The following is a 23572-nucleotide window of genomic DNA, read 5'->3' as shown; positions in this document are numbered from 1 at the left end:
AATCAGTGAGCTAAACCCTGAAGGAAAAGGTAATCTTAAGGTAATCAACCACACTGCCAAGTGCCAGAAAATGGAGTATGTTAGAGAAGGACACCGAACAGTATGAAACAGTTTTTTCTACTTCTTACTTTCTACTTTCTACACCTCTTCTCTACTTTCTGGGGGCTTAGTATCTTTTCATTTACTGCACCTCTATTTTTCCCCTACTCTTAATTTGTTCTTTGATTTTAATTAAGCTGTCCCTGCCCAGAGAGGCTTCAACTCCAGTAAGTTTTGCCCAAACTCTAATTAAGTCATAATTTAAAATTTAAAAGAAAACAATCTGTTTCACATTGGAAGCTTCTGCTTGAGAGATGTTTGCAATATGGAAAGATGCATATTTTACTGAAGAACTTATCTTCATTAGCAAATACTAGTGTATACAGAAAGCTGCCCATACAATATAACATTGATCTCCCCTGTGTGTGGGAGGGAAGGGTGGGGTATAATCCTATTTGATTTTATTAATATATTGCAAGGTTTTTTCATGCTGTTTGAATACTAAAATTCAAATGTTTTTATATGTATAAATAATTCAGCAAATTTAAGTAGAAAAATCAGGCCTTAAAAATGCTTAACTTGAATGTAGGCAAGAAAAGAATGCATTCCTCATGGCTGTATGTTTTTGTATTGTGAAGGAAATAAAGTTGAATGAGTCAAACAGAGTGAGAGATGTCAAGAGTCAAGCCAGAAGCTTTCAAATGCCAGGATAAGTCATTGAGTGAATGATAATGCATGGACCTTTAAAAGGAGCACGATGTGATTAGAATCTATAAGAAGCAGTGTTGCTGCAGGAGAGAATCACTTGTATGTATTTTTTCTTCATTTTTGCTGTTTCCTGATGCTTAATGTTAGAGATATGTGTCTTTCTTGAGACTGGGAGTGAACTAGAAATAACCAATTAAAACAAAGTTAAATTGAAAAGAAAATATAAAGCCTAGACATTAAAGAGACTAACTTGTATGTGCATTCCCTCTGAGCTAATATAATTGCTGGACGTTTACAGATCATATTAGATTTTGGCACTGGCGGAGCTGCAGTTGTTGTTTCTTACACTCTGCCATTGATAGGAGAACAATTCTTTCATTGTTAGGATCCCATGGCCTGTTTATCTAAGGTGGGGGTCTTATCTAATTTTTTCCCATTCTTCCTTCTCTCTCATACACACACACACACATGCACACGTAGACACACAAAGACCTATTTGGTATGCCTACAGCAACACTAAGGTTTGCCATGGCCAGATGTGGGAACTTGTATTTCTCTGCTGTTGCTATTGCTATTCACATCTAGTGAAATACTGAACCACCATCATTCTGTTTGTACCAATGAATCTTGACAGCTCTAATATAAGAAGCTTCTCCAAGGAAATTACTGCACATTTCTTTGCTCCTCTGTTGAAATAGTGCATGATTTTATTCTGATATATTTTATGAGAACTCTTTGAAATCTAGTACTAATCTGGTAACGGGGATAAGTGGCAATAGAATAAAGTCTTAACCTTTACTCCTAATGGCCCATTGCAGATTTGATTCTTGATTAGTCACAAGCAAAATTGATTTGATCTTTGCATTCTAGGCCTAAAAATAAATTTGTGACATTTGCCCACATATGGAATGACTAAGGACTTTGGCAGGTTAATAGTCTAAGTTTGAGAGGCCCAGGATGGGGATAGCTGAGAGGTAGGAGTGAGCTGTGAAAGGAAGTTAGCTCAGTTACTGTTTGCTTTAGTCTCTTCTTTCCATGAGCACCAAATTCACACAACAAAATATTGGATAGTAACTTTTAGAGCATCTAATTCAGTTACATTTTCTCCTTAATGCCCTGCCTTCTGATTTTCCCCACACCAACTGCCTCCCCACCTATTTGCAATTGTGTAAAATGCCTGAGATAGCTTCATCAGTTCTTTACATGGAAGACTAGTATTAGGAAAGTAAGCATTTTTAATTTGCAACTGTGATACTTTGTGTAGATCTTCAGAAAGTTAATCACATCTTCTAAATCATTTAATCTTCTTTCCTCCATCTATCCCTCTTCTCTGTCTCCCTGCTGTCCTGCAAGTACTTCTCTGTTGTTTGTTCCCTTCTCTTCCTCTTCCTTTCATGTTTTCCCATTGCTTGAACCTCTTATCTCCTTTGTATGCTTTCTATTCACTTGTTTTCTTTTCCCCCTGGATGTTCTGTTATGTTCACAGCACATATATGGAAAAAATAGATACAAGATAAATACCCTTGCTAGGAAGTTGTAATTTAGCACTACTTGATTTTGTAGAATTTGATACACAAAACCCCCAAAACAGAGCGAAAACAGTTTTCTCCCTAAGGCAACAAGGCACAACTCACCCCTCCCTTGTTACTTCTACACTTTTCACAGATATAGGTTCCGCCTTAAGCAGCAATGAATAAGCGTTTAATTGATAAGGCAGATGATGGCACCTTCAAGCATGTTTATCTTTACTGAAAGAGTGCATAAAGATAAATGACAATATTTGCATACCATACCTAGTCTTTACGGAAACCGAAGCTTGTAGCTAATGATACGAGCGGTTTCAAGATCAATTCTTCAAACCAGACTACTTCTAGATTAGCTGTTTATCTATTATGACTTCTCCCTTTTACATGACAATTACTCATGTCACCTTTGTTTGATGCATGTTGCAAATTTCCAAGCACATATTGCAATATCCAAACTTTCCCTAATAATGCCATCAGTACATCTTGCAGTTAGAACACTTGTTCTGATAACCAGGGTATTATGCTATTAAGGAACTAAACTCTCCACTCTTACTAAAGTAAAATTTTCACTCTTACACAATTTAACATTATTATTACAAAGTATTCTTTAAGCTTGCTAGGGGTTTGGTTCACTGGACAATAGGGCTTTACTTAGCAATATGCCCTTAGGGCCTAACGGTCAACAGCTGGCCTCTTCCAGAATGGCTCTGCTCTCATCTTTGTCACAGAGGCCCCTAGTCTGGAGACAGCCTGAGGAACCCCCGTCTCCCTTAAAGTGATAGCTTATCATTCCAACAGAATCATTGATTTCCACCCCCCACACACACATTCTATGTCATTTGTGACTGGCAGAGCCAGTCTCACTGGTCACTTACATATCTGAGGTCAGCCTCTGTTTCCACTGCTCCTCTGTAACCCTGAGTAGAGACACTAAAGGTGACCACTCCTCCTTGTTTCCAAATGCTTCCACAGACCTCTAGAAAAGGAAACTGGAAACAAGGAGGAAGAATCAGCACAATGTGACTAGTCCGTTCTCTATGGACAAGAATTTTGGAACATGTTTTAAATATCCCATATGGCCTAGATGATGTTGGCTTGTCTGACCATTATATTCAGTAATGGACAGTAATTATAATGCTAACATATTATTTAAAATCTAATTTATATAGTATCATGTATCTTTATGTGCTATACAGTCACACTAGCTGCCCTAAAAGGCTTACAGATTGTAGGCTTGCAGGCTTTCAAGTGTCTACCTTTTCTTTTAAGTGGAACCTTAACATTGTATTTCTATGCTTTACCGCAATGTTGATTTAAAATGTTTTCCAAAAAGGTTACCATTATATCATCTCAGCCTTAATTCCTGATTAATGAAGTTTCTTCTTTCCTGGAACTATCCTATAGTTTCATACAAGCTTGTGCTATCGTTTTCTTTTCTAATAAATCAGGAAAGTCACATTATGGAAATTTGTTATTTATATGGCAATCTAGTCAAGAAATACTGTGTTGGTTTAGTCCCTTTCCTCAGCTAAAGCTAACATAAAATTAAAATATAATTGGATGAGAGAGGATATTTTATTATTTACATGACAATGAAACTATTTCTATAAAAGCACTATCAATGCTGATTATTCTCATTAGCTCATAACTTTTTTTCCAAGTAACTTGGTGAGACAGTTAAACATTATAATACTGTATTTTTATATGGTCTAATACAGTGGTTCTCAAACTTTTGTCCTGGTGACCCCTTTCACATAGCAAGCCTCTCAGTGCAACCCCCCACCTTATAAATTAAAAACACTTTTAAATATATTTAACACCATTATAAATGCTGGAGGCAAGCGGGTTTTGGGGTGGAGGTTGACAGCTCGCGACCCCCCATGTAATAACCTTTTGTGACCCCCTGAGGGGTTCTGACCCCCAGTTTGAGAACCCCTGGTCTATTATCAGAGGGGTAGCCGTGTTAGTCTGGATCTGTAAAAGCAGCAAAGAATCCTGTGGCACCTTATAGACTAACAGACGTCTGTTAGTCTATAAGGTGCCACAGGATTCTTTGCTGCTTTTACTGGTCTATTATGTTATTGGAAACCTATATTTTATAGGGGTTGTGATGTTATAGAGATGAAGTTGGACAATAAGATTATAAAATTACAATATTCATATTATTTTCAATAAAAGATTTGCACAGTGCAAATTAATTAACCAATACAGTATCTTTATTGGGTGGGGACCACTGGTACCAATAACTGTCTTGCGTATTATTGTGAGATGACATTAGCCATCACACCAAGGGTAGGAAAGGGAACACCAAGAAGAATGTAAATATACATAAGGGATATTAAACAGAAGTCACTCTGGTCACAAGAGAAGGTTACATCTGTGGTGGAGCTTCCTTAGCACAAAAGCTAATTTGGCAGAAGCATATGAAATTGCCAGTGAAAGGCTTACAAATAGACAATCCACCAACTCTGTTATTTTTTACAGCATTTGCAATGAGCATGGGGACAATAGCAAAGGAAAACACTTAGGAGAAACCTCAATTGCCAAAGGGGTATAGTCACATCCAGCACCAAAGCATGTTGTTCACCAATCCCAATGTCATCTGATATGTGCCCCAAGGTCAGAGAAAATGGTGTTGCAGGTGTCTGTGTTGGAGCTAGTAGAGCTAGATCCTAAATTCTCTTGTATTCCATGTAACCAAATGTTGCCGCGTGAATTGAAAATATTCACAACTGGCGCTGGTCAAAAAATGGGATGATACTTTGATGAACATTTTGTCAACATTTCTCACAATAGACAGTTCATCAAGCAGAAATTTAAAACTATTTCAAAAAATAAATTCAAGAATTTTTGCAATCTTTTTGCAAAAATAATAATTGAATAAAGTATTGAGTATGAATTATTCACATAGCTATTATTTTTTTATTCTCAAATAAGACTGTAAAATGATAAGGCTCCTGGAGAGAATCTTCCAGAATATGTCGTGAATATCTATTAAACCTATTAGTAATTGTGGGGGGTCATATAGTTCCTTTTATCCCAATGCACAATTAATTATTTTAAAGAAAAGAACTGAGTTTTAAAAGTGACTCAAACAGTGGGAAGCACCGAGAGAGCTTTCTGGAATGAGAACAAAAGACAAAGTGTTAAGAACTCTGTATTAATATATTATACTTAAATGGAACGTCAGGCCAGTTATATGTTGTGACACAGTTAGTGAGAAATTATCAGAAATGAGAACTGTAACTCACTGAAGCACTGTGTGGTTGCATGCAAATCAGGTTCACATTGCAGTGAGTGTGAGTGAAAAGTGCAGTGTCATCAAAATGTTGTGCTGATTATTGATTGAGGAAGAGTTTCATATGTGAATTGGATATATAATACATGAAAGTGAGATGCAGTCAGTACGGTGAAGTTACTTAGCTTTGGAAATATGGAAACTTTTAGGATAGAGAATGACATATCAGATATGCTTGGAATTGTTTGATAATTAGGATTCAAGTTCTTTGTAGCTGTTTTTTGTGTGAAGTGGCCACTTGACTTGAGTAGCCTGTGAGGTGCTCAAAAGTATTTAGGTATCTAGCTCCTACTGATTTTAGTGGGAGTTAGGCACTGTTCTGATAACTGGTCCTAAAAATTTACTCCAACTGTGAGCTCAGCTATTAGAAGTAAGTGAAACTTCATAAATTTGTCACAGTAACCTGTATGTTGATGGAGAAAAGTACCAAAGGGAGACAAAATGACTGAATTAGTCCAAACAAAAATAATCATGGACAGTATAAAGATTATGCCTGGTAACAAGAGAAGTAAGGGACCAGAAATCAATGGAGTAGAACTTGTATGTCAGAAATTAGGCCTAATTGTGGATAAAATAATGAGAGGGTGGACTATTCTACCCATCATTCCCCTTTTGGGATCCTTGAAAGACTTGGGGGTGGGGAGTGGAAGGGGGAAGACAGCCTGATAAGTGCAAATATAACAATTGCTGGCTGAGAGGCAGGTGGATCAGAAGGAGCAAACTTTAACATCATGGCTGCCACTATCTGCTGAGATCCCATAATCCAAGAGTACAAAGTTGGGCCATTGTCATCCAGATCCTGAATGATGTCCTGACCAGACTGAGCCAGAGAGAGGAACCCTGATGATATCTCCAGCTCCACTGGTTTGGCTAAATCCTGAACACACTTGGGGTGTGAGAGTTGTTTTTTTCCCATCTCCCATGCCTGTGTTTCTCCAATAGTGAGGTTGCAAGTGAAAGTCAACACCAGAGACAAGAGGCATTCTCAAAGACCTCAGGTTAGATAAGAAAGGAAATTTAAGGATCCTGCTGGTGATTAAGCACCAAACAGCTTGGCAGTGACATGACTTAGGCAGCTTTGCGCATTGCACCACCAGAAATTTAGGCACCATGTGGACCTTCATCTAGGGAATTTAGGCACCTACAGGGCTAGGCAGCAGCTGAATGGGGATCAGGATCTCAAGTTTGGACTTAGACATCTAAAATGACAGTTGCCTAAATTCCTTTGTGGATCTAGCCCTAAATCTTTTTGAAAGTCCAAAGGACTTAGATTTGTCACTTAGCTACTTTTTGAAAAATTGACCTTTACCTGAAAAGTTAGTGTGAACATTGTAAGGCAACTGAAAACACAGACATGGTTTAAATGAAAAAAGGCTTGTGATATCACATTAAATTATTAGCATCTCAGATACGGAGCAAATAGCTTGCATAACTGAACTGATGTCTAATACTAAACAGTTTATGGCTGTTTGTAATACTTAGTGGAAATAAAATAAAAGTATAGTCACCTAAAAAGATTAAATTTGCTTTAAAAATATTTGTAGTTATACTTTGCTGACGATTTAAAATAGAAAATTAGAAAGTAGCTTTAAACCAGGAAGTCTAGGTCCTTGAAGTTATTATTAATGTATGATATATTTAAGTATGTGTGAGAAAGGACAACAATGATAATTATTACCATGGAAGTGAATTTTGATTAAATGACACTTAAGTAATTAACATTCATTATTCAAAACATTTTATTTTCTAACTTTAAAGTAAGTGTTTGATTAAACTGTCACATAGAAGTCATCTAAAACTTGATTGACATGTAACGAGGTCCTATATAAAATGAACCATTACTGATAACAAAACAAAACAATAATAACAAAATCATCTTCCCAGAACAAGGAGTAAGATAAGATTCTCACTTTGTTTCAAAAATTTGTTTGCCATTGTGAACTGAAATAATTAGGTTTGATTATCAATTCTTGATAAAACTTTGACTATGCCATCTTATTGTGTTTGATTTTGTTCTGACTATCATATAACAATCTAAGTTTATTTTCTGTATTTTTAGTAATTCTTTACAATTCATTTAATTTCAGCCAATAATATTGATGTCTTCAACAGACTCAAAGAAGATTATAAAATTAATAATTATTCCATATTCTCAGTCATGTTACACAGTGATAATCTTTGTTCAAAATAGACCTTGTGAGGTATCATTTGAAAACTATTAACTCACTGGTCAACCATATCATGGTCAACTGTATGTATCAACATTATACGTAAAGTTCTGAATTCCCCCAGTGTGATGTTACTTGTTCTAAACCAGACAGCCCTGCCTAGGCAAAAGTTATTAAACAGGCCTATCCTAAACAAAATAATGTGTGTTTACGTCAATTTACATCTAAGTCATAAACACAACTATAATGACAATGGGGCAGGGAGAGATTGAACAATTTGTATTTTAGCAAACACAAGTGGAGGGGGAGCATGGAGTCTCCTTCACCACCTGACTCCTTTTTCACTGCTTGAATAACCTTTACTTTGAGGGGTAACCTTCAGAAGAATCCATTTCAAAAGTTCACCGGACTGTAAAAGAAAAAGGCAGAAAACCTCAACTTAACTCTTTTATCTCAGAAGACGATGGAACCAGCATCTTTGGAACTCTGGGAGAGATCCTGATTAAGAAGGGTTTAGCCACCATCTTGCTGGAAGACTGTGGGTGATAAAAGCTATCTTGAACAAAGCCCTGAACCAAACCTTGCTAGATTAAGACTTTCAGATGTGTGTTTGATTTCCTTGTAACCATTTCTAATTTTAATGCTTATATTTGAACTCACTGAAAATCCTATTTTCTTTGATAATAGACTTGTTTTACTACTGATCTAAACCAAAAGTGCTGTATTTGTACTAAAGTGAATGTCAGCTCCAGTTAATGTGGCAGGCTGGTGGGTTTTGTCTCCTTAAAGGAGCAAACAGATCTTATTATTCACCTGAATGTTTCAGGAGAGAGTTGGATATATTGGAGAATATGAGTCTAGGGAAGTTTGGGACTGGTGGTGTGTTGAGGTCAAGTGCTAACATTAACCAAGTCTAGCAAAGACATAACTGTGTCTGCGATAATGGATGGCAAGCTGTTGGATTCAAAGTGGTTGAATCAGAGCTGCACAACATACAGAACAGGAAGTGCACACTTGCTGTGCGTATGTCCCAAGCAGGGAGCCACAAGTAGCAGAAGCATTTTGGAGAATTCAGGGTTATGATACAAGTAGTGACACAACCTCTCACTGGTCTGAACTGCACCTCAGAATGTGACATCTTAATCATTCCCCCCCAGTTTTGGTTCCTGGAGGACCAGTGATAACCCTCGCTGCCCCTCACCTCCTGGAGTTGTCTACAATCCCTGCCCCACAGTGATAAACAAACATACAGTATGTCCCCAAAAGATATTACATCTATTGTATAAACCCAAAACTATAAATGGCTATATACCAATACAAGAAGCTTAACAGCAAAACAGCTGAGATGTGATGCCTGGCAATGAAAGGAGAACTAGACATAACTGACATTTCTGAAATATGGTTGGATGATTGTTGGAGGCTTCTTTCTCAGAAGCCCCAAGCCCACTGCTGTTCCACTCTTGCCCTTCTGATACATCCATAGACCTTTAATGGATGTCCAAGGATTTAATGTTGCCTGCGGAGGGTCCGCTGGTCCCGCGGCTTCGGTGGACATCCCGCAGGCGTGCCTGCAGAGGGTCCGCTGGTCCCACGGCTTCGGGAGTAGCCACGGTACCAGCGGACCCTCTGCAGGCACTCCTGCGGGAGGTCCACTGAAGCCACAGGACCAGCAGACCCTCCGCAGGCAAACCGTCGAAGGCAGCCTGCTCGGGGCGGCAAAAACCCTAGAGCCGCCCCTGCCACTGATGCCAGCTCCCATCCTTACTGTACACTTAAGGAGATGACCCATCAGGAAGTGGGGCTAATATTCAAAGAAACAATATCTTTTTTATCCTGGCTAGTGAGAGGTGCACACAGCCTCCAGCAGTGGAATAGCATACCATTAAGAGGTACACTGTATTAATTCCTTATAAGCATGTGGTTAAAGGATTCTAGGTTCAGCACTTATATTGTGCAAGAAGTCAGACATGTTAGGAAAAAAAGTAAAATGGAAGTGGATTATACAGGAGACACATTACTGCAACCTACCTAATGAGGCATATTGTGATAGGGCAGAAAACTTAGCTGCAAAAGGATGAAGTAAAGACACTTATTCAAATCCACAAGCCCCATTTTCTCTGAAATCCCATGTAGACGTCTGTTTTTCCAGAAAGTGAGACATCTGGAAACTAGGCAGAGGAAACACACAAATAGATTTTTCTATTTAAACCCTCCTGACTTAAGGGTTAGTTGACCCTCGCTATAGCTGTCTTACAAGTGGGTTTTAAAATGACCTCTTCACTTTAACTTAACAGGTTCCTCTTCCTGAATGTAGTGTGCATTATATTCCAAGGAAGTTTCTCCAGGCCTGCTTGGAATTCTTCCCTGCAGGGAGTTTTGTTTGAGAACTTCAAAATTGGCTCTGGGATAATTAATAGTTCCCTTGTTCTCATCATTTGAATTAAAGTAATTCTGATGTGATGCAATGTGTTGAGCCATTATACCTTCACTATATCATTAACACTACCAAATCATGCTTAACTCTTTTTGTTCCTTTTTTTTTCCCAGATGAAAGTTTCCAGTCTCATAAGGAGTAACGGAATTCAGACACTATAGTGATAATACATTAAACATGGAAACTAAGAAATATTGATCTATTGCACTGACTTTCAGATGTGTGGACTCATCCTCTAAATAAAGTATTCAAATAAGAAAAATACATTCCTTTACAATTAAAGTAACAAAAGCTGTGTCTTTAAAAAATTTTGTCTGGGAATTTCCTTCCTTTTTTATTTAATAAAGAAAAGTTCTTCCTAGGGAGCCTACTCTGATGTACCGGAAAGCAGCAAGCAGCCCAAGAAGTAAAAATTTGCTTGGACAGAAGATCCACTCATACAGTACTTAGCAACCTGATTAGGCAGGAGCTCCAAATGCATTTTTGCTTTTACATAGTTCATGAACTTGATCTGGCACAAAATATCAGCCTCTTGTCCTCCAAAGGAGTCTTGTCTTTCTTTTGAACCAGTGGAGTTCATAGTCTTATCATTAACATGTATTAGGGAACTTTTAGTGCCTGTTAGAAGGGTCTACAGGGGCCAGTCAGTGAGCAACACATTGGTACCCATTATAAGTTACACCCAACTTGTGTGCATTACTATTGACAATGCCTTTGAAATACAACAGATTCCCAAACCTTGATGACTCTCTCATGCTGTAGATTTTATAAGCAGCATAGGCTTCCCCACACAATTGCTTTTTCAGAAAAGACCTGTTTGACATATTCATCATAATCACCAACAGAAATAATCACACAATCATTAAAAATACTTTTTAAAAATTTTCCATAGACTATAAGTTACTAAAATACTTTTGGAATTTCTTAATAGTCCAAATACATTAGAAAAACTCTCCTATTTTTCACACATAAACAAAATAATCTCAGACTCTCAGAACAAATTTTCCTCTGCTTGGAGACACAACATTGAAACATTCAAACATGTCGGAATTGTTTAATAGAATGGAAATCTAGTTGTAGTCTTAACTATGGAGTCACAGTGTGGTTCCATATTAACTGAAACCTTGAACAAATATTGAAATACCATATACATAGTGCCTAGATGCTATAGCGATGGAGCTTTATAAGCATGACAAACAGGCAGACAGACAGACAACCATATCCACGGATTTGCAAATGCAGCAACAACAACATTGTTGTTATACTTTTTTTGTGACTCTTCATTTTACAATCACATTCAGTGCAGGAGCTTCCTGAATGTCGATAGCCTTGCTCAGAATAAAATCATATTTTGGTTTAAAAATAATTAAATTCGGAGTGCATTTCTTTAGATTTTGTAGAACAAACCTAATAACAAAGATGAGTGCATGTCATGGCAGATCAGTCTGCAGAATTTTAATTAAAGTTCTGTCATTTTTAGAGCCTCAAATCTTGTTAAAAACACTATTATTTTGGAAAAGCTTGATTGCATCAATCATGTTGGTATTCCTTTACATGTTGGAATGCATTTGTTAAAGGTGACTTCATTTATCTCCATTTTCTAGTTCATCAATATGTTCCAGAATTTTTTTTAATAACTGCAAATGTGTAACATCAAATCTTAAAATACTAATTAAAGAGGTGTTTTGTGCCAACAGAGAAATTAAAAAGCATCAACCTTCATATATAATTATCAAGCAAATGGGCAAAAATTTCCATTACATAGAAGAAATGGTTTAGCATCCTAATGTACTAACCATTTTGCCATTTCAACTTTCTTTGACAACATAAATATTTATGATTCCATAACTATACAAGAAGTTTGCCAGATCAGTGTCTTTACAGACAGAAAGGTATGTCCAACTTACTACAGTATTTCCCTAAATCTTCAAGAAAAGCATCTACAAGGGAGCAATGCACAAAATAATGATAAATGGGCATACAGAAAGATAAGTTTGTTACATCTTCACTGGGAATGGATATCACATTTGTAGATATAGATGGACCAAATGTGGGCATTTGCTTGAATAAGGGATATCTAATAATGGAGAAAGAACCTAATATTTTGACCCAATAATAGTACTTCCATGAATGATTTCATCATGTGGCAACTGAAATCTCTGCTCCCACAAATGATTGCTTTCAAGGGCAGTAATCTTGGGCCTAATGCCAGAGGAAGTGATGGTGGCTGAAGTTCTGAGCATTCACTGGGTGGGATAGTGTCATAAACAGATAGTTAAGGGTTAATGCCTCTTTTACCTGTAAAGAGTTAAGAAGTTCACCTAGCCTAGCTGACACCTGACCAGAGGAACCAATGGGGGAACAAGATGTTTCAAAAGGAAGGAAGGAAGTTTCCTTTGTTTTAGTCAGTTTCAGTTTCAGCGGGAGAAAAAAGATCAAGGAACCAGCTTCTTATCAGAGTAGTAAGTTTTAAAAAGGAATACATAGGTTTATGTTTATTTCTTTGTAACCTGTCTTGTGCAATTAGAGGAAGAATCAAATTGGGTATTTGGGTATTATTTTTTGTGTGTGTGTAACTAAGTTTTTGCCCAGGGGAACATCCTCTGTGTTTGGAATCTGTTGTCTGTGAGAGTAGCTGGTATGCTAATCTCTCCCAGAGGGTTTTCTTTTACCTTTCTTTTCTTTAATTAAAAGCCTTTTTCTTAATACCTGATTGATTTTTTCCTTGTTTTAAGATCCAAGGGAGGTGGATCTGGATCCCCCAGGAGTTGGTGGGAGAAAGGAGGGGGGATGGTTAATTTCTCCTTGTTTTAAGATCCAAGGGGTTTGGATCTGTGTTCACCAGGGAATTGGTAAAGAGTCTCTCGAGGCTATCCAGGGAAGGGAATTAGTGCTTGGGAGTGCTGGCAGCCAGACCAGATCTAAGCTGTTTTGAGCTTAGAGCTTCTCATGCAGGTCCCCCACATCTGTACCCTAAAGTTCAGAGTGGGGAAGGAACCTTGACAGATAGTTAAAAATTCCTCATACTAATTGGTTGAAAATATCTCCACCTTCAGAGTATAGTTAAAATGTAGGAAACAAGGGCAAGGTTGAGACTATGCTATAATGACTAGGAGCGCAACCAATTTTAACAGTTAAAAAAAGGAGGATGATTTCTGGCCAAATTTTCAAAAGAGCTCCAATTCCATAAATGAAGTGACCAGAATAAGAGCTGCTGGGTGCTGAGCACTTCTGAAAATCTGCCCACTTTTTTTATATGCCAAAATGGGAGTTGAGCTCTTTTGAAAATTTGGCCCTTATTCGACCAAATATCAGGTTTGAAGTGGCACAGGTTCAAATGCAGGCAAGTTTATTTGAGCCTTTTGGCTTTCTTATGCAGGAAAATTGGGTACCATGAAATCAGTGGGATTACACACAGTAATAAAGTTAAGCATGTGCATAAGCATTTGCAGAATCAGGGCCTTTGTGTGCAATTCAACTCCACTGAGGTCAACCAAAATCTTTTCATTGACTGCACTGGAGATGGATCAGGCTTTTGTACTGGAATCTGTTCCTGGGCACTGGCTCTTTTTTGATGCGAACAAGCCTATTTTTTTGCTTTAAAATGATTTAGTGTCACTTACAAAACTAAATATTTCCACTTGAAAATATGTCCTTTCCAGATGGAAAATGAGAACACTTGCAGTCAAAATAGTTCCAGGTTTTATTTTGAGAAAAAAATAAAACATTTTGGAAGATGTCCATGAACACTGAACATTTTTTGTATTGGTAGCAACACTGGAAAAATCTCAGATTTGAGGATTTCCCCTTTTGTTGCAAATATTTTAAAGACCTCTGGATTTCACAATGTAACTTTGAAATTGCTGAGTGTCACTCGTGTGTGTTTACTTGAGAAGGACAAGATGAGTGATCCCTGGGGAGAAAATAAACCTGCCCTGATGCTGAGGCAAGAATACATTATTCATATGTATAAAGTCTAGTTTTTTTCTTGGCATTTCATTTTCACATTGCATGGTATTTCCAGGCAATTTACTACACTTCTTATACAATACCCTCCCTTCTTTTCTCCATGCTGAAGTGACTACTCTTACAGCATATGTAACAGTCAGGGTTCAAAAAAGAAGAAGAAGAAGAACGAAAAATCATTAGATCAGAAAAAGAAATAAACTGGAAAAAATATAAAGCATGAATACTGTATGTGGTCATTAAAATATTTTTAAAGAAGATATGCAAATTATTGCTTCTCCATAGTTCAGTAACTAAGGCCTAAAGTTGTGAGTCTTTACTATCTCAGAGTTGCCCAGGCATCAAGACCCTTTAGAAAAGATAAAACACAGGGCTAGGAGAATAAAAATCCAAGGTCTAACAGACAGATTTCTCAATGAACTGAGTTGCTGCAGCCTTTCATAAGAGTGTACCATTGGTGCCGCTAAGTAGACTTCCCTTTTTCCCTGCCTGTGAATGAATTAAAATTTAAATTAATACCAAACATTGATATTATGTGTTGTGCCATTTTCAGCTGTAAAAGATGGAACTTTATGGAATCCAATATTATGGTTAAAATGTGTATAAAAGGAAAATCAATTATAAGTGACACAGGTTTGAGCAAAATATTGTAAATGTTAGTGACATGGACAATCATGTTAGGAAATAAAGGGATTGTGTTCATATTTGATTTTTTTAAGTTCTAATGTTTGCCATCAAGCGTGCTTATGTTATCGAGTTAGTGAAATACATCTCTGCTGAAAGTGGCAGTAAATAAAAGGAATTGAAACCAAATAGTGTGTTTAAGGACACTTGACCACAAAGTGGAATAATCCAATATGTAACTATCTGATCAATAATGCACAGACTCAGCTCAGCCATACATACCAAGCTCCCAACACTCTTGTTAAAAGAATGAGAACAGAAATGGATGTTTACAGCTATTCAAGTCTTGTGGAGAACAACAGTTCTTGAAGTGAATTTGCATTGTATAATGGACTGTTAAAACACATTTAGAGAGCATCAGATATGAAAAGACTTTGTCTAAATTATATAAACTTTAAATTGAACATTTTAATAGCTAGCAGTGTTGATGGAGAAACTGAAACTTGAGCGCAGGAGCTGGTCCAAGAGGTAACTATAGCAGGACCGCTTGGAAATAGTGACCATAATACAATAACATTCAACATCCCTGTGGTGGGAAGAACACCTCAACTGCCCAACACTGTGGCATTTAATTTCAAAAGGGGGAACTATACAAAAATGAGGGGGTTAGTTAGGCAAAAGTTAAAAGGTACAGTGACTAAAGTGAAATCCCTGCAAGTTGCATGGGCCCTTTTTAAAGACACCATAATAGAGGCCCAACTTCAATGTATACCCCAAATTAAGAAAAACAGTAAAAGAACTAAGAAAGAGCCACCGTGGCTTAACAACCATGTAAAAGAAGCAGTGAGAGATAAAAAGACTTCCTTTAAAAGGTGGAAGTCAAATCCTAGTGAGGCAAATAGAAAGGAACACAAACACTGCCAACTTAAGTGCAAGAGTGTAATAAGAAAAGCCAAAGAGGCGTTTGAAGAACAACTAGCCAAAAACTCTAAAGGTAATAACAAAATGTTTTTTAAGTACATCAGAAGCAGGAAGCCTGCTAAACAACCAGTGGGGCCCCTTGACAATCAAAATACAAAAGGAGCGCTTAAAGACGATAAAGTCATTGCGGAGAAACTAAATGGATTCTTTGCTTCAGTCTTCACGGCTGAGGATGTTAGGGAGATTCCCAAACCTGAGCTGGCTTTTGTAGGTGACAAATCTGAGGAACTGTCACAGATTGAAGTGTCACTAGAGGAGGTTTTGGAATTAATTGATAAACTCAACATTAACAAGTCACCAGGACCGGATGGCATTCACCCAAAGAGCTCTGAAAGAACTCAAATGTGAAGTTGTGGAACTATTAACTAAGGTTTGTAACCTGTCCTTTAAATCGGCTTCGGTACCCAATGACTGGAAGTTAGCTAATGTAACGCCAATATTTAAAAAGGGCTCTAGGGGTGATCCCGGCAATTACAGACCGGTAAGTCTAACGTCGGTACTGGGCAAATTAGTTGAAACAATAGTTAAGAATAAAATTGTCAGACACATAGAAAAACATAAACTGTTGAGCAATAGTCAACATGGTTTCTGTAAAGGGAAATCGTGTCTTACTAATCTATTAGAGTTCTTTGAAGGGGTCAACAGACATGTGGACAAGGGGGATCCGGTGGACATAGTGCACTTAGATTTCCAGAAAGCCTTTGACAAGGTCCCTCACCAAAGGCTCTTACGTAAATTAAGCTGTCATGGGATAAAAGGGAAGGTCCTTTCATGGATTGAGAACTGGTTAAAGGACAGGGAACAAAGGGTAGGAATTAATGGTAAATTCTCAGAATGGAGAGGGGTAACTAGTGGTGTTCCCCAGGGGTCAGTCCTACGACCAATCCTATTCAATTTATTCATAAATGATCTGGAGAAAGGGGTAAACAGTGAGGTGGCAAAGTTTGCAGATGATACTAAACTGCTCAAGATAGTTAAGACCAAAGCAGATTGTGAAGAACTTCAAAAAGATCTCACAAAACTAAGTGATTGGGCAACAAAATGGCAAATGAAATTTAATGTGGATAAATGTAAAGTAATGCACATTGGAAAAAATAACCCCCAACTATACATACAATATGATGGGGGCTAATTTAGCTACAACTAGTCAGGAAAAAGATCTTGGAGTCATCGTGGATAGTTCTCTGAAGATGTCCACGCAGTGTGCAGAGGCGGTCAAAAAAGCAAACAGGATGTTAGGAATAATTAAAAAGGGGATAGAAAATAAGACTGAGAATATATTATTGCCCTTATATAAATCCATGGTACGCCCATATCTCAAATACTGTGTACAGATGTGGTCTCCTCACCTCAAAAAAGATATTCTAGCACTAGAAAAGGTTCAGAAAAGGGCAACTAAAATGATTAGGGGTTTGGAGAGGGTCCCATACGAGGAAAGATTAAAGAGGCTAGGACTCTTCAGCTTGGAAAAGAGAAGACTAAGGGGGGATATGATAGAGGTATATAAAATCATGAGTGATGTTGAGAAAGTGGATAAGGAAAAGTTATTTACTTATTCCCATAATACAAGAACTAGGGGTCACCAAATGAAATTAATAGGCAGCAGGTTTAAAACAAATAAAAGGAAGTTCTTCTTCATGCAGTGCACAGTCAACTTGTGGAACTCCTTACCTGAGGAGGTTGTGAAGGCTAGGACTATAACAATGTTTAAAAGGGGACTGGATAAATTCATGGTGGCTAAGTCCATAAATGGCTATTAGCTAGGATGGGTAAGAATGGTGTCCCTAGCCTCTGTTCGTCAGAGGATGGAGATGGATGGCAGGAGAGAGATCACTTGATCATTGCCTGTTAGGTTCACTCCCTCTGGGGCACCTGGCATTGGCCACTGTCAGTAGACAGATACTGGGCTAGATGGACCTTTGTTCTGACCCGGTACGGCCATTCTTATGTTCTTATGTTCTTAATCATAACCACAATGTTGGCTAAAAGATGCACCACAAAAAGTGTCACAAAAAGGGACTTGCAGAGGTTAGTTGCTGACCAGAGCAAGCCTCTTGATGTTGAAGGTTTGTCCCAAGATGCTTGTACCAAAAGCTATGGCCTAACTTGTCTTACAGAAACTGGTGTGACAAGATGTGTTGCACACAGAGACTGGAAAATTCCAGTCCTAGTTGTAAATACTCAAAAGCTTATGTATTGTTCCTTGATTGAATAGTGAGGGAGGCCAATTCTCATTTTGGTTGGACATTTCACATTTTCTGAAGAAATATGGGTCAACATCTAATAGGTCCACAACCCTGCCTGCAAGAAGAGGAACCAAGTTAGACCAGCCAGAAGAAATGGGTCTCCTTCAGCAAATTATTTCCTGAAGGCTGAAGACATCTGAAAGGGAGAAGACTGAGGTCCTTGGACAGTTTCTGGGTAGTCTTCCTGGTGATATCAAGTACCTTGGATAGTCACCCTTAACTATCTCTATTTCCTAGACATTTGGGTTGACTGCTAGTGTAAACTGTATTTACAAATGTACATCATTTGTTCCAGCTGTGTTTACAATGTTAACTCCTGCTGTGAACAATAACTGAGATGAAAGCTGATGGCTGAGCATAGAATAATAGAATCATAGACTATCAGAGTTGGAAGAGACCTCAGGAGGTCATCTAGTCCAATCCCCTGCTCAAAGATCTGGTGATAAGTAACACAGAGATTTTTTCTTGGGCTGTGAATTGACCACTTCCTGAAACTGGGTACCTGATTAGTAAGGAATGTATATCCATGTTTTGTAACAGTGCCAATCAAGTAAGCAGGAAAGTAACTTTAAAACTGAACAAGTTATTGTTGTTGACTATGATCGTAGAACACTTTATATTTGTCTACCATAGTAAATGGTTTCATCTGCCTTTCAAGTTCTAGGTGCATATAGACATAAAGTGAGATCAAGCTTCATGAACTGCATTCTGTCTATATAGTCTGTCATCAATCTAGGAGTTTATTTTACTTTGGAGTGTTAATCAGTTCCTCGGGCTAATATAATCAGTTGGGAAATAGGTTAAAAGGGTTGATTATTATAGATCCAGTGGGAAGAATCTTGGTGAATTGGCATGTAAATAATTGACCAAATTGTTTTGTGATCTAGCTTTAGATTATTTTTTCTCTGTCGTATAAGAAACACTGGAGTTGCCCAAGTAAGGCCCTATTCTGAAGGACTTTTACTCAAAAATCTAGTAAAAAATCTTAGTAAAAAATCTAGGCGAAGTCACCTTTCCAACATAGTTTCTGAGTGTAAATGTTATTTTCTATTGTGGTTGTGTGATTTGATTCAGAAAACCTAAATGGTTATATGGACCAATTATATGGACAATTATTTAAATCATAGTCCAATGTTATATTTTTCTTCTTATACCCTATACTATTAGTTGCTGTTGTTAAGGATATTTAATAAAAATCTATAAAACTAAATTCAACTCTCACTTCCTTTTCTTTAGTTAAGCAATCAAAATTAAAAGAACCCTAAAAAAGGTGGTAAAGGTAATCAGTTAAGCATTTGTTTATGTGTGGTTTGTTTTATGCTCTAAGTATAAGTTTCTTACAGTAGCAACCACTAAGTACTTTTCAGTATGATTTGAGTCTATTTTAAAATACCTACATTGTTTGTCATTCATTAGTATCTGGATAGTCTTAGCAACTGTTTTTATAGTTAGAGTTATTACAAGTTTTCGAGAGTCGAGGGTGGGGGAGGAGGGGAGGGAAGGAATCAGGTGTGGAAATGGCTGTTTGATAACCAAATTCTAAATCCATTCCCCCAACCATCCATAAGAAGAAAGGGAAATAATTTTTTCAAAATATTAACTACAACTGAGCTGTTTTTATTACAGGACATGAAATAAAATCTTTCATTTGAAATGTGGCTAAAGAAAATACAAAAATAAATTAATCACAGCTCAAACACAAATCATAGCACTATAGGTTCATGTCCACAGTCCCACTTCCTGGAGTCATGTGATTGTGACAAAATCTCAGCTTTCGTTTAAAAATAGAAGACTCTAGTTCTCATGATTGTGAAGTTTGAAAATATGATCCAAGTTTAACCACTGCAATGATGTCTCTCTGAGACTGCAAACAGCCTGAAACAATAGTTATGACAGTGGGATGTAAACAATACTAGGTAGGGCCCAGGGACCCCCTGCTACAGGACTGTGTGGGTAGCAGAAGGAAAAAAGTATAGCAAGTGCGGAGAGAGAGCTACCTCGGGCCGGCTCTACCATTTTTGCCGCCCCAAGCGAAAAAATAAAAAACCCCGCTCGGACTGTGCTGCCCCAAGAATAGGCGGAATGCCGTCCCTTAGCATGTGCTTCCTCTGCTGATGCCTGGAGCCAGCCCTGCTTGGCTGCTCTGTTTACTGCTGGGCGATCCGACCACCAATGCCTTTCCAGAGGTGGGGAGGCCCTGCTTCTACTATGGAAGGGACAAGATGAATGGATGATGCACCTCTTCCTTTCTAGAAGGGGAGGGTGACTCCCTACCACCACCACTCCAAGTGAGAGTGAGGCCACAGAACAGCGGTAGGGCTGTGGAGCAAAGTCCTGAGGGGCACTGTGTCATAGTGTATCTAGGACCTTGGATTACCTTAATCTGAAAAAGCGGCAAAGAGTTCCGTGGCACCTTATAGACTAATGAACATATTGGCGCATGAATATTCACCCATGAAAGGTCATGCTCCAATACGTTTGTTAGTCTATAAGGTGCCACAGAACTCTTTGCCACTTTTTCAGATCCAGACTAACATGGCTACCCCTCTGATACTTAATCCGAAAGTGTCCCAAGAGCTGTTTGAGGATCACTGAGCACAAGCCAATTCTTATGTACAGCGTATAAGAAGCAAGGGAAGATAGCAACAGCCCACGGCTTAAACATTAAATTGCACCTGGGCAGAATGTCAAACTACTATTCATATACTGACACCTGTATAAAATGTCTCTAGCCTTCACCAACTAACCACTCTCCTAGTTACTGTACCATGCACAGTGTCTACATCATCTGCCTCTGACACACAGATGATAGTGCTAAAAAGGACACCCAACCACATACATATATACAAAACATGCTTATTTATTTATTAAAAAGAACCATGTTGCACTGGTCACCAATGTACTTAACTATACAATACAACGCAGCATCAAAAGGAAACCTGTATCATTTAGAATATTTAATAAAATTCTCCTGTGGAAACCAAAGTATGTATGTATATCTCACCCAGTGGATCCAGTTAGAACATATCCCGTGTGTCTCTGTGAAATGCACTTTAAAATATGAATAGTTAGGGCCTGATTCAAAGTCTATTCTAGTCAATGGCTGAACTCTTATTGACATGGATCAGTCCCATACTGAATGAACAATACAAGCCAAAGATGAACATATCATAAGAAAGAAGTTATTAAAAGATTACAACACCGAAAAGGTAATAATTGTAGGTCTTCGAAGAAATTGACCCTATTTCTTTAAATTTGTCCTGCCGTTCCATCAGACAGAATGAGACTAACTAATTTGCTGATTCACTCAGGCACCTATGTCAATTTATAATAATTAAGTCCTTAGATGCCTTCCATTTTTAAAGCATTAATCTTATCAGTTATTAGATTAACTCTCAATGGAATTTTTTCTTGCACTTTATTAATATTGGTTAGGTTATTTATGTGCCCTAATATAAAGCTTTTAAGATGAAAAGGAATATGTCTGTCCAACATCATGTCAGTTCTGTGGAGGATTCACCACCCTCCCCATCCCCATTTCATTTTAGATATTGCTGAAGCATAGGAATTACTCTACTGAATCAGAACAGCGGTTTATTTAGGTCAGGTCTACACTACAAAGTTAGTTCAATCCAGATATGTTACCTGGGGTGTGACATATCCACACTACTGAGCAACATATTTAAGCCAACTAATCCCCACTCTAGATAGAGCTAGGTTGACGGAAGAATTCTTTCATCAACCTAGCTGCCACCTCTCAGGGAGGTGGATTAACTGCAATGATGGGAGAACCCCTTCCATTGCTACAGTGAGTGTCTACACTGAAGCACTACAGTGGCACAGCCTCAGCACTGCAGCCATGCCCCTGCAGTGTATCTAGTGAAGACATAGCCTTAGTTAAATATCTTGGCTCCAATGTTGCCCAATACCAGGTGCTTTATAGGAATGTAGAAAAACGCTCTGTTAGGGACAATTAGGGAATAATCTGCCCCTCCGAAAGTTTCTGCATAACACTGAACATTCATTAAAGGTTGGGCTCCCTAAACCATCAGTTATTGGTTGCCCTGAATCTGGAGTCTCTATAACTCTTATATTTTTATGCTGTATAATGTATTTGTGGATGTTCTCAATATACATACATATCAATCCACTTGAATCCTGTAATCTCTTGGAATCAATGGATATGTCTACTCAGCAAAGAAAAGCCTGCAGCTGGCTCCTGCCAGTTGACTTGGGCTGTTTCATTGTTGTAGGGCTGTTTTGTTGCTGTGTAGACTTTGAAATGAAACAACCCCACAGACTGCGTCCCAAGAGCCCAAGTCAGCCTGCACCGTGGATGTCTAGTTGCTGTGTAGACATAGCCAATGATATTGTTATAGTGGAGGGTGCTCATGGCTTACACATTAGGAGCCACTGATAAGTAAGCATGGAGGGTGAAATAATCCATAGAATGAAAGATGCCATGCAGCACCTGCCCATAGAGTCATTAAGGACACTGTGTGAGTTACAGCACTCTTCATTGTCTGCATCATTAGACCTTTCTCAGCTTGTTTTGTGTTGGAGAGCAGTGGAGTTGCAGAGAGGGTTCATAGCCCAGACCAGTCACCTCTTCAGACCATGCAGTCCAGGGGAGCCTTGGACTGGCAGTTGCTCAAAATGCAGCGGCACAGTGTGTGTATAAGCAGTTGAATCTGTCTGAGTTTTACATGATACCCTAGCCTAGAGGCATAAGACAGTTTTTCTGAGGACAGAGAAGAGGTGTCTTACCTGCTTTTTCTGTAGAGGGGAGTTGATTACATACATCAGTTTCTGCTCAGCAAAAGGACAATGCTCTCTTGTAGCAATGAGTTCCACAGTTTTAATACAAATGATTGGGAGGGGTTTTGCACTATATGATGTTGCTCAAGTGTTATTAGCTCATCTTGTCATCACTGGCCACAATCAAATCTCTGATGAAATGAAAAAGAAAATTTAGACATATTACAGTCTAATCTTTGTAATATTAAAAACATAAAGTGTTTTGATTCATAATATATTTTTGTAAATAAAAACAGAGATTTGGACTCATCAATGGAAAAAAAAAGTATCATTTACCCAGTAGAGGAAGATAGTAAAGAAACAAGGAGAAATGAATAAATTAGCTGATGATACGGTTTGGTGGAGTTGTGAATACCACTCTAAAAGATAAGAAATATGAAGGGAATCTAGTGAAGTTAAAAACATTATCAGAAAGAAAGATGTTCTTGTTGTAACAATACCACACAGGGGTTTGGAAGATCTGGTTTCAATTCCAGCTCTGTGACTTTGGTCAAAAATTAAAGATCTTGGTTTCTCAGTTATCCAAAAATACTTCCTTTGTTTCTGCCACTCCTTATCAGTCTTGTTGAGGTGGGTGCAGACTCACTGGTGCAGCGCCTCCTGCTGGTTGTCCAGGGAATTACCTCTCCAGCCTCCTGAGTGCCCTCTTCTGGCCAGTGTCTTGCCTGCCACTGGCCCTGTGTCCTTCCCAGACCCTGGTGCCCTTTTCTCAGGGGTTCTGCCTACCACAGTACACCCTCACTCTGGGTTTCCCCTCCGCGGGG

The 23572-nt window shown here is 38.2% G+C and overlaps 1 long non-coding RNA gene across 1 annotated transcript; it reads right to left on the bottom strand.

Annotated features, from left to right (window-relative positions):
- Nucleotides 1–2093: 2093 nt before the first annotated feature.
- Nucleotides 2094–22963, bottom strand: LOC123375854. The gene is made up of 3 exons (XR_006581595.1): nt 22758–22963; nt 3149–3262; nt 2094–2218 (listed from the first exon to the last, which is right to left on the bottom strand). It is a non-coding gene; the product is annotated as an uncharacterized LOC123375854 (long non-coding RNA).
- Nucleotides 22964–23572: the final 609 nt, after the last annotated feature.

Source organism: Mauremys mutica, chromosome 8 (genome assembly GCF_020497125.1).
Source record: "Mauremys mutica isolate MM-2020 ecotype Southern chromosome 8, ASM2049712v1, whole genome shotgun sequence".
Lineage (NCBI taxonomy): Eukaryota > Metazoa > Chordata > Testudines > Geoemydidae > Mauremys > Mauremys mutica.
Note: the sequence above shows the minus strand (reverse complement) of the source record. Positions and strands in the feature narration are given on the sequence as shown.